Source organism: Ascaphus truei, unplaced genomic scaffold, assembly GCF_040206685.1.
Source record: "Ascaphus truei isolate aAscTru1 unplaced genomic scaffold, aAscTru1.hap1 HAP1_SCAFFOLD_696, whole genome shotgun sequence".
Lineage (NCBI taxonomy): Eukaryota > Metazoa > Chordata > Amphibia > Anura > Ascaphidae > Ascaphus > Ascaphus truei.
In genome coordinates, this window is record NW_027457030.1 from 43410 (window position 1) to 56932 (window position 13523).

Below are 13523 nucleotides of genomic sequence, written 5' to 3' on the forward strand. Positions count from 1 at the left end.
ACACATAATTATTTTCTATTTGAGCACGAGTTTTATTTACAACTGTGTGGCACTGCTATGGGGACACGTTTTGCACCATCTTTTGCAAATTTATACATGGGATGGTGGGAATCGTTACATATATGGGGTGCTGATGTATCTCCGCCGCAGTTGGTCATGTTGCGGAGATACATCGATGATGTGATCGCCATCTGGGATGGCGATAGCACCTCATTTGATAACTTCGTGGATGGGTTGAATAAGAATGAATTCAACCTCACCTTCACAAGTGAGCTGAGTCCAAATACTATCACCTACTTGGATTTGGAGATATATGTTTCTGAAAACAAGCTACTCACTAAAACCCACTTTAAGAGCACTAATGTAAACTCTTTCTTGCACCCCACGAGTGGCCATGAAAAAAGATGTATTGATAATATCCCCTACAGCCAGTTCTTGCGGATGAGGTGAAATTGTACTGACTTAGAGACATTTAAATCTCAGTCACAAATACTTCAAGAACGATTTTTACAAAAGGGATATGATAGAACCACTGTTAAAAAAGCATTTAATAAGGCATTACGCTGTAATAGGGAAAAATTAATTTGCCCCAAAAGTAAGAACTTAGATCACCATATAAACGCCAATGACACTGGGAGTCAGGATACACCCATACATTTAGTGGAAGATACGATTGACAGTGAAGTCATCACATCTAACACTGTACCACAAATTGTGAGGCCAAAAATAAAGAAACACAGGGAAAAATACAGACCAGACAAGGATAATAAGACACCGTATTTCATTACCAAATTTAATAGGTCACATAATAAGATAAGACATATTCTTAATAAATATTGGTACATTTTACATTTGGACCCCATTTTGACAAAGTTTTTACCAGAAAGACCTCCTATTGTTTTTACTAAAAGTGATAATCTTAAAACCATGCTGGCCCCGAGCCTTCTAAAGGGTAGTGTCCCCAATAAGAAGAAGGACCTTAGAGATCTATTGGGGCTTAAAGGTAATCATAGATGCAATAGATGTAAAATTTGTCCAAGGATGCTGACACAAGATCACTTTAAGTCCAAAATGACAGATCACGAATATGAGATTAAAAACTATATTGACTGTCTGTCCACATATGTTATATATATTTTACAATGTGGGTGTGGACTACAATATGTAGGTCGCACAAAACGCCATCTGAAAATACGTGTGATGGAACATTTAAGAAATATTGTCAACATCCCTAAAACATTGACCTCTGGTAAACCATAAACCCATTTGCTGTCCCATTTTAAGGATGTCCATCAATGCAGCACCACAGGGGTCAAATACATGGGTATAGAACATATCACACCTACTACTAGAGGTGGCGATAAGGATTTATTTATCGCAAGGAGGGAGCAATTCTGGATATACACACTCCAAACTAAACATCCTGGGGGGTTAAATGATTATGTGGAGTTGACTCCCTTCTTGCGGTAACTAAATGACAGGTGATCTTTTCTTTGCAGTCTGGTTTTATCAAAATTTCAGAATTGAGATGCATTCTATTTTAGCCAATTTTATTCAACATGTTATTGATATTTTTGTTTGTTTTTATGTCTTTTTTTACCTTGCACATGTTTTTCCTTTTCCTCCTTCCTTTCCCTTCCCCCCCCCCCCTTCTTCTCCACATCCATTTCTTTATATTATATGTTTTATGTTTAACTGTTGTATTTTTATGTGGTAGCACAATGTTTTATTAATACTACTTTTTTACATATATTTTCAAATGTATTTTATATGTGACACTTGTTAAAAGGGCCACCTGTAGGTATCTCTTTATGTATTTCCACTGGTGAGTGGCACTTTTGTCTTTTATTATCTAATTATTACTCAAAGTGCCACCACTGCAATACAGCATCAATATCCTGTTCATTTTAACATTAAGGGGCAGGCTTGGTGAAGTTGAACCATCCCCCTTTTCTATTTAACCAATAGTGGATTGGATGTTCTTTTATTGGTATTAACCAATCATCTATGTGGTATATAAAGGACCCCAAACAGGTGCCCCTGATATTGCCTGAGGAAGAATACTTTTGTATTCGAAACGCGTCGCGAAGGGTGTCGCTGGTCTGTTTATCACATACAGCCAGTCTTCACACAAGTGTTTTTATTGCTATTTTTATTGCCATTTTCGATCGAAACGGAAAACGGGCGGGCACTTCCGGGACTACTATAGGGGGCCTCATTTGCCGCGCATGCGCACTACGCAGATCAACACGCCGACAAGCGTGTGAAGCAGAGACGCAGCGCAGCCTCTGAATACAGCCCCAGCGCGCGGGGCTTGTTCCTGAGGACTGAGATTACCCCCCCTCTTCATCCCATATGTTGCCCTACCAATAGAAGTGACGATCGTGATCTGGACCATTAAAGTTTTTATATATGTAAGTGCATATTATTATCTTTATTTGTTGTCAATACATATCAAATCTCAATCTTGGTGCGCTTTTGTGTTTTTTCTTTTTTTCTGGGACTTGGTATCGCGGTTGGAGTTTTCCTGCTGGGATCCATATTGGAGGTGGGGGCAGACACCTTCAACACTAAGAGCTGCAAGAGATTAGAGAGGAACCACCATTCCACTATCCTAAAGAGCAAGAGCGCGGACTGGACTCAATTTTCTACACTGGTAATCTGTGTGACCCACTTGTTGTGTCACACTGTTTTGTCCTTTTTTTCTCCCACAGTCACGCAGCAACTATTAGACTCTTATGATTCATTGCCCTATTAACATATTATTGTGATATTGGGATTTGTATTTAACTTGTGCATTATTGTTGTATTGTTTTAATGTTTCGTCCTCCTTTCCTCCCTTTTCCCCCGCCTTTTCCCCCTCCCATCCTTCCCCCTTCCTTTTCCTTTTTTCCTTCCCCCCTACCCTCTCCATCTCCCCTTCCTCAGTCCTCCCCACCTCTTTCACCTTCCTTATACGGACGGATTATGGCTGATTCTAACACCAGTCATTTTTTAGATTGTCTTCAAAACAGGTTTAACAAACCAGAATTATTCAGTAAGATGTTTTCAGACATACCAATAGAAGAAGTTATCACTCCCAGTTTGCCATCTCTTATGAATGAGCTGTATAAACTATTGGAGAAGGAAACTAAGTCTTGGTTAGAAATGGCCACCTTAGAGGAATATATTAGGGTGGGTCGTATTCCTAGGGGACTGAGAGTTCTCAAACCCTCAACCTATAATACAGACAGTCCAGAGTTTGTCAAAGAATGGGAAAGAATCCAGGACCATTGTTCCTTAGAATTAATGCGATTATTAATCCTGGAAAAGAAAAAAGAAATAATTGAAGTAGACAGCAGAATAACTAAGGTTAAAAATGAGATTCTTGAAGTTCCCTGCTTGGACAAACTCCCGCAATTGACTAAGGATATGAATATTAAATTGAGAAAATCAGAGAACCAAATTTTAATTAATAAGAACAAAAAGTTTTTAAGGGATAAGAAAGATTATGCTCTCAATATCCAAAGATGTTGGGACACAGGAAAGGAAGCTATGACAAATGGGGACCCCTTAACACAAGGCACCAATGATCCTAATGTTCATATTCCAAAGGGGGCAGCCCAAACTAAGCATACTAATCCCAAAGTTAATATTATTATCCCTAGAACTCCTAGAGACCCCAATTTTCATGCTAGACCTACACATGAAAAACACACTAGACTTCCAACTAAATACCAACGGAATGATAATATAGAACCCGTAGGATGGGATCAGAATATCCAGAAAAAACAACAATGGATTCCCCATTATCATAAACAAAATAGGAGGCAGAATAAGCCACATACACCACATGTTAGGAAACATACTAATGCCCCCAATAAACATCCAAATACATATAGAGGACACGAAACGGGAACACCAGATATTCCTTTATATAATAAATTTGAAGTACTGAAAGATACAAAGGAAGAGACTGAAAATCAGGATTTTTTAAACAGGTTGGAAAAAATGAGAAAATCAATATCAACCTGGGATTCCAACCACCCACCCCTGTTAGGAACCACCAAAAATACTGTGAGAAAAAGACAGGATTCAGGAGAGGAATCAGAGGGAGTGGAAAAAGAGATAAATCAGCAAATCTCCCCACCAAAACCTGTCCAGATGACTTAACATTAAAATCTAAGGGTATTTTTAATCTATCCCATTTTCAAATAGATCACACTTTGATGAATGTTTTGGGGAAAGGATTATCATTTGCCCCCACGCGGAGGGTCAATAACTTCGATCTTTATATAGACCTGCAAAAATTTAATCGCAAATTAACGTTGAGCAGACACTTTGTATCTGATAATGGGGGTCATGATTCAATTCCAGTCATCATTAACCCCACTGTCGACACATTATCCACTAACGAACAAAATCAATTGGTGGATTTAATGTGCCTCATGGATGAGGGGATAACCAATGAAGGGGAAAATATACTGACACAGCATCATTATTTAAGCCCAAGTCTACCTTCTACCCTTACTACTCTAGGGGACTACATATTGATATTTTCAATAAAATGGTAGAGAAAGACTTTAAAGCATTAGAACAATCACAGTCAACTCAGAAGAATTGGAACATGAATTTGACTAGTCAGGAAAGACATTCATTAAAAGTATTACGTCAAGATCCTAATACAGTTGTAAGGGAAGCAGATAAGGGTGGAGGCATCATACTCCAAGATAGAACAGATTATTGTCTGGAGGCAAACAGATTGCTTTCAGACCCTCGCTCTTACTGTAAACTTCCCAAAGATCCTTCAGTACAGTTCCAGAATGATCTCAAAGAGTTGCTAAACTCTGCTTATGAGTCTAATGTTCTTAAAAAGCATGAGTTTGATTATTTGTATTGTACGGCTCCCACCATCCCTATCATGTACCATTTGCCAAAGATTCAAAAATCACTTATTAATCCACCGGGGCGACCTATTATTTCGGGAATTAATTCGCTCACTGCTAATCTCTCTTCTTATGTAGATTTCTTTTTACAACCATTAGTATCCACTTTACCTTCACATTTACTTGATACCACCTCTTTACTCACTATTTTCACTGAATTTAATTGGAAACCAACATATAAACTTGTTACATTAGATGTTCAGACACTGTACACGTCTATTCCCCATAAAGGGGGATTAGATGCGATTAATTATTTCTTATCACTACATGGCACTTTACCTCTTCATCAGCGTAGGTTCATTCACGACTCAATTGAATTTATTTTGACACATAATTATTTTCTATTTGAGCACGAGTTTTATTTACAACTGTGTGGCACTGCTATGGGGACACGTTTTGCACCATCTTTTGCAAATTTATACATGGGATGGTGGGAATCGTTACATATATGGGGTGCTGATGTATCTCCGCCGCAGTTGGTCATGTTGCGGAGATACATCGATGATGTGATCGCCATCTGGGATGGCGATAGCACCTCATTTGATAACTTCGTGGATGGGTTGAATAAGAATGAATTCAACCTCACCTTCACAAGTGAGCTGAGTCCAAATACTATCACCTACTTGGATTTGGAGATATATGTTTCTGAAAACAAGCTACTCACTAAAACCCACTTTAAGAGCACTAATGTAAACTCTTTCTTGCACCCCACGAGTGGCCATGAAAAAAGATGTATTGATAATATCCCCTACAGCCAGTTCTTGCGGATGAGGTGAAATTGTACTGACTTAGAGACATTTAAATCTCAGTCACAAATACTTCAAGAACGATTTTTACAAAAGGGATATGATAGAACCACTGTTAAAAAAGCATTTAATAAGGCATTACGCTGTAATAGGGAAAAATTAATTTGCCCCAAAAGTAAGAACTTAGATCACCATATAAACGCCAATGACACTGGGAGTCAGGATACACCCATACATTTAGTGGAAGATACGATTGACAGTGAAGTCATCACATCTAACACTGTACCACAAATTGTGAGGCCAAAAATAAAGAAACACAGGGAAAAATACAGACCAGACAAGGATAATAAGACACCGTATTTCATTACCAAATTTAATAGGTCACATAATAAGATAAGACATATTCTTAATAAATATTGGTACATTTTACATTTGGACCCCATTTTGACAAAGTTTTTACCAGAAAGACCTCCTATTGTTTTTACTAAAAGTGATAATCTTAAAACCATGCTGGCCCCGAGCCTTCTAAAGGGTAGTGTCCCCAATAAGAAGAAGGACCTTAGAGATCTATTGGGGCTTAAAGGTAATCATAGATGCAATAGATGTAAAATTTGTCCAAGGATGCTGACACAAGATCACTTTAAGTCCAAAATGACAGATCACGAATATGAGATTAAAAACTATATTGACTGTCTGTCCACATATGTTATATATATTTTACAATGTGGGTGTGGACTACAATATGTAGGTCGCACAAAACGCCATCTGAAAATACGTGTGATGGAACATTTAAGAAATATTGTCAACATCCCTAAAACATTGACCTCTGGTAAACCATTAACCCATTTGCTGTCCCATTTTAAGGATGTCCATCAATGCAGCACCACAGGGGTCAAATACATGGGTATAGAACATATCACCACTACTACTAGAGGTGGCGATAAGGATTTATTTATCGCAAGGAGGGAGCAATTCTGGATATACACACTCCAAACTAAACATCCTGGGGGGTTAAATGATTATGTGGAGTTGACTCCCTTCTTGCGGTAACTAAATGACAGGTGATCTTTTCTTTGCAGTCTGGTTTTATCAAAATTTCAGAATTGAGATGCATTCTATTTTAGCCAATTTTATTCAACATGTTATTGATATTTTTGTTTGTTTTTATGTCTTTTTTTACCTTGCACATGTTTTTCCTTTTCCTCCTTCCTTTCCCTTTCCCCTTCCCCCCCCCCTTCTTCTCCACATCCATTTCTTTATATTATATGTTTTATGTTTAACTGTTGTATTTTTATGTGGTAGCACAATGTTTTATTAATACTACTTTTTTACATATATTTTCAAATGTATTTTATATGTGACACTTGTTAAAAGGGCCACCTGTAGGTATCTCTTTATGTATTTCCACTGGTGAGTGGCACTTTTGTCTTTTATTATCTAATTATTACTCAAAGTGCCACCACTGCAATACAGCATCAATATCCTGTTCATTTTAACATTAAGGGGCAGGCTTGGTGAAGTTGAACCATCCCCCTTTTCTATTTAACCAATAGTGGATTGGATGTTCTTTTATTGGTATTAACCAATCATCTATGTGGTATATAAAGGACCCCAAACAGGTGCCCCTGATATTGCCTGAGGAAGAATACTTTTGTATTCGAAACGCGTCGCGAAGGGTGTCGCTGGTCTGTTTATCACATACAGCCAGTCTTCACACAAGTGTTTTTATTGCTATTTTTATTGCCATTTTCGATCGAAACGGAAAACGGGCGGGCACTTCCGGGACTACTATAGGGGGCCTCATTTGCCGCGCATGCGCACTACGCAGATCAACACGCCGACAAGCGTGTGAAGCAGAGACGCAGCGCAGCCTCTGAATACAGCCCCAGCGCGCGGGGCTTGTTCCTGAGGACTGAGATTACCCCCCCTCTTCATCCCATATGTTGCCCTACCAATAGAAGTGACGATCGTGATCTGGACCATTAAAGTTTTTATATATGTAAGTGCATATTATTATCTTTATTTGTTGTCAATACATATCAAATCTCAATCTTGGTGCGCTTTTGTGTTTTTTCTTTTTTTCTGGGACTCAATATAATTGAGAACTAAAATATATTTAAACTTGACAGAATTTGGAACGTTAGTGCATTTAATAACAGCAAACGAGGATACTGCTGCTGATGAAGTAGTTAGACAACTTATATGCAAATTACATACTAACATGAACAGGATATGAACATCAAAATAAAACTTATTCCAACGTTTGTGTAATACTAAAAATAAAAAAATTATAAAGAATATATACAAAATATAGTTAGATTGAATAATAAATAAATAATGATAATAATAATATTCAAATTGAATGACATCTAACATATGCCAGTCTTCTTTGAAACGTGAACCAATTCATTATCACATAATATACACATACCCTACCTATAACTAATAATATGAATATAATGTCCTTAATTGTATAAATCACATATATGTATAATAAATCTAAATACCGTACTAATATCTAAAAAGCAATAAATTGTGCATTATATAATAATTAATAAGAAAATATATACATATTTAAGCTTGAAAAAGAGAGAAACATTAAATGTATCTCTCCATATGTAAACTGGAAAGAAGAGATGAAACAGTGGTTAATGATTGCAAGAGACAAGCCAAAAACTTTTATATGGCTATAGATTTGTATATCAAATATAACCCTATTTTGGGTATATAGAGTCCTGATTGATCAAATTACAATTGTTCCTAAATGATTTTTTTCTATATCATTATAGAGAGAAGATCCCTATAGATATAATTGGGGGCAAAAATTAATCTAGCATAAGGGTGAAAGGGACCTGGATTATAACCATCCCAATATTATTTTTTAAAAATATATCAATGTGACGACTAGTATTGGTGCTGATTCTAGGTATAATAACTGCACTATATAAAGGATGAATATGTATTTGTAAATGTCTATATTAAACTATTGTACGTTGAGTAATAGGGGAGAGAAGCGAAGCTCTATTTTACTTAAGAAAAAGAAATACTAACAAGCCAAGAGGCAGCAATCCAAGTGAATAGAACTAACTAATAATTGAATTAAAAATGAATTTTATGTTTTATATTGTGTCTTGTGTAAACATGGTTTATATATTAATAAGTGAACTTAAATTCTAAATATGATTATTACATAGTAACTTATTAAGAATGATAAAGGAATGTGATTGTGTCAAAGATAAATATTGTGTCAAAGATAAATATTGTGTGTTTGTGATACAGTGCTGACCAAGGGTCCCACAATCACACCGACTAGGACCCCGGAGGGAGCATGCTAAACATGCTCAACCCAGACCTCTGAGATCCCGTCAATGGACGTGGATGTTGAATCTATATTACACTATAGTACTTGTGTCAATGCAGTCGTTTAGACCCCCTGGACTTAATGTCTCCAACATATAAATCCAGAAGGTCTCCCTTAAGTTCAGTTTTTTGACCCTGTCGCCACTTAATAATGCTAGAGGGATATGTTCTAAGCACATAACAGTCAATGATGATGGATCCTTGTTGTGTATTTCCAAGAAATGTCTAGATAGGTTGTGAGTGGTAATACCATGTAGAATGTTTCTTCTATGTTCTAGAAATCTTGTGCTTAGAGTCCTTGTGGTTCTCCCCACATATTGGAGTCCGCATTTGCATGTAATGACATAGATCACGAATGAGGATAGACAATCCATATGACTCTTAATTGTATGTGTAGATTTATTAAAAAAGGATGTAACTTGGTTGGTTTTGCACATATGTTTGCATGTTATACATCTATTTCTACCACAAACAAAGTTGCCATTTATTGTCGGTTTTAACAAAGAAAGATCCTTAATCTGTTTAAGGCGACTAGGTGCCAGAATGGTTTTCAAGTTTCTGGCTTTTTTGTATATAATGGGAACTTTAGTTGGTAATTTATTTCCAATTATTGGGTACCTTAACAATATACTCCAGTGTTTGTTGAGAATTGTTGAAATGCCTTTCACTGAATTATTAAATGTCGTAATGAAAAATGGTGACTTGACAGAATTGACCCCAAAATCACCATTGGTCCCTCCAACCTTGTTTGATTTGGATAATAAAGATTTACGCTCTAGGAGACCTACCTGTCGAAATGTCTCATATACAGTATGATGTGTTTGTCATAACCTTTGGCCAGAAATCTTTCAACCAATATTTCCCCCTGGGCCAAAAAATCAGAATGTGAAGAACAATTCCTCCTAATTCTGAGAAATTGGCCCCTGGGGATATTGGCCAACCATCTTTTGTAATGGTTGCTATTATTGTGTAGATAACTATTGGTGGCCACTGTTTTAAAGTGTGTTTTGGTGATGATTTCTCCATTTAAATGAGCCTCCAGTTCTAAGTCCAGAAACACAATCGTGTTCTTATTAACATTGTAAGTAAACTTCAGATCCATGTCATTGTTGTTAAATGCCTGCAGTTTATGTTCCAGGAGTTCCTGATCACCATCCCATATTAGGATGATGTCATCTATGTAATGGCCATAGTACACAAGACTCGCCCCCAGATCTGCATCACCCCACACATGTAGTTCCTCCCACAAACCCATGTAGAGGTTCGCATAACTAGGGGCAAATCTCGTGCCCATGGCCGTCCCACAGATCTGCAAATAATAAATGTCTTCAAATAAAAAATAATTGTGTTCTAGTATGAATGTAATGGCCTGCAAAATAAACAAGGATTGTGTGTTGCCTAAACTTGTGTCCAAATTAAGAAAATGTTTTACTGCTTCTAAACCTTTATTATGTTTAATGCAAGTATACAAAGATGTAATATCACATGTTGCCCAGATGTATGTGGGTTTCCAAATGATTCCAGAGATGGAGTCGAGGACATGCAACGTGTCTCTTAAATACGATTTCAATCGTGTGACTAAAGGTTGTAGAAAATAATCCACGTATTGGGACACGCTGGATGTCATCGACTCCACCCCTGAAACAATGGGTCTTCCAGGAGGGTTGGAAATGTGTTTATGTATCTTGGGAATGTGGTAAAAAATAGGTGTTCTTGGAAACCGTATGTAAAGAAGACCAAATTCTGACTTGTTAATGACATTCATATTTAGAGCCTGAGTAAGAAGATCTTTATACTTCTTTTGAAAACTTTCCATAGGATCTTGCCCCAAAATGATATATGAGGTATTGTCGCCTAAGAGTCTAAAAGCCTCTGACAGGTAATCTGTTCTGTCCTGCAGAACTATGCCCCCTCCTTTATCCGCCTGTCTAATGACAAGGTTGTTTAGACTACAAAGTTCCTTAAGTGCGATGTTCTCCTCTTTTGATAGATTTCTATTCCGTATTGATGTTGTATTTAAACACATTTGTTCAAAATCCTTAAGAACCATGGTGTAAAAAGTTTCAACAAATGCTCCCTTTGAATGGTAAGGAAAATACGTGGACTTTGCAGAAAAAGGAGAGTGGACTATTTTGGTATCTCTTACTGAAGGGAGATCAGCGGATCCATCAACACTTTGTTCTCTATATAAAACTAGGGGTCTTCCTGGTTGTGATGTAATATTTGTATGATTATTCGTAGATGATATAGAACTATCTAGCTCATAAACGGATAGCTGACTTATATCCAACAAATGTGATGACTCCTCTATTTGTATCCCTTCTTGTAACAGGGTGGACATTGCATCAATGCAAGCTATCTCCTGTGTGTTAAGTATACATTGTTGTTGTTCCTTGTTTTGCATCGTGAAATGTCGCATCAGTGTGATTTTCCTAATATATTTGTTCAAGTCTACAAACAGGTCAAATCTGTTTGGAAGACTACTGGGGGCAAATGAGAGACCCTTGGTCAGCAGTGATATGTGGTTACTAGACAAAATATGTGTTGATAAATTGAAAATGCCGTGTACCTCTGGATTGCTGGCTCTTAGCTTACCTACCTTCTTTCTTTGTTCGCGCTTCCCTCCCCTGGTTCCTCGCAGCTTCTTTTTCTCCGTTGTGGAGTGTTTGTATGATACGTCGGTTTCCGATCCCACAGGGGATAAGATTTTCCTCTCTCCCGATTCTCTTCTTGTGTTACTAATTCTAAAAAAGAGGCAGTGTGAGATTTAATGGTTGGGACAGTATTTTCTGGGTGGTTCTTGTTGCTATCCCTAATCTGTGTTTTAGGTATCGCCCCACTACTTTTGTCAATCACCACAGTCTCCTCACAACTTGCCCCCTTTTCTTGTAAGACTTCAAATCTATTTTCTGTAGGACAGGAAAATTGTGTATTTGCTATTGTCTTTTCACTTCTATGAGTGTTCTGTCCTTTGTCACTAGATGTTGAGTGAGTGTTTGAATTGTCTCTACTCTTGTCCCTTTGTTTGTCATCTTTATGGTTGTTTTTTTTTATAATACTTATTTGGAGTATAATGTTTGGATCTATCTCTCCTATCATGTCGTCTCCAATCTCTGATTTTATCAGTAGCATAGTCAGTTTGATCTCTAACATATTTGCTACTCTTGCGATCACTGATCTCCTTTTCATATTTCAGTACCCTAGAGTCAACTAGTTTGTCCAACTCCTGGAATTCTTCACTTTCCACATATGGAATCATGATCTGTTGGGTTTCCTCTATTTCTTTTGCGATTTCATTAAGCTTATCTTCCCTATAATTTATTAATAATTTTATTAGGGTAAAGGAACATGACTCCATTGCGTCATTCCACTTATTTTTAAAATCAATATTTGTATCAAATGTTGTTTTTTTTGTAAACCTTAGGCCCCTAGGGACTATTTTGGCATCCAGATAATTCTGCAATGAAAGGAGATCAAGCCAATGTTTCATCTCTTCCTTCGCCAACCTTTCAAGCTTAAAAAAGTTGGTTTTTAGATCAATTGTATCCTCTTTGAATTCTGTCATATCTATTTCAGCTGAATCTGCATATTGTTGTCTCCTAATGAGACGCTCCTTACTAGTTTTCATCATTTTGCCAGATGTCCCAGAGATGCAAATGCAAGATGGGTGTAAATGGAAAGCTGCTGCTGTCTATTGAGGATGACAATTTAAAGGAACAGTTTTAAAGACAGCGCACCTTTTTCAGCACACCCAAATTGCTGCCTCTCTGGTGACGTGTGCCAAAATGTTGCACCAAATACCAATATTGATTAAGATATTTACATGAACCAACTGGTGCTCGCCTATACAAAATAAAATGTAATATAATGAAAAAATGTACATAAACCAAACAAAAAAAAAAAATATAAAAAATGTGCAAAAATGTGAAAAAAATTATTACAATAATCTGTTGAAAATATATAAAAAATATAGCATAAAAATACAAAAAAATGAACTATAAAAAATACTTAAGTCCAAATGAAGTCCATGAATGAATAAAACAAAGGTCCAGGCTGCTTCTTCTTGGGCTCACCAAGTTCCCATAGTACCTATTAGAAAAAGAAAAGAGTAAAAGCGCCCGATCCTTGTGTAAAATCAGATGAACAATTTAATAAATCATGGACATGACAAATGCACACTTACAATTTGTCTGATTAAAACAAGCATTTTATGGGACCTGCCCATGCACCAAACGAAGACTCCACAGTCACCTCCGCTCTGCAATCTCACGATTAGTTCGTATTCCAGTACTTGAGAACGCCGTTTTCTCCAGTGTGTATATCAACCATCCGTCAGGAGCTTCTCAGCAGCGTGCGTCCGCCATTACTCCCACGCATGTGGTACTGGATACCGGAAGGACTTTGCTTGTGTTTCCTTGGTCTCTCTCTGGTGCCGAAGGCAGGTCAGCCACCGTAGTTACAATGTAAACCGTCCCTACGCGTTTCTACCGCC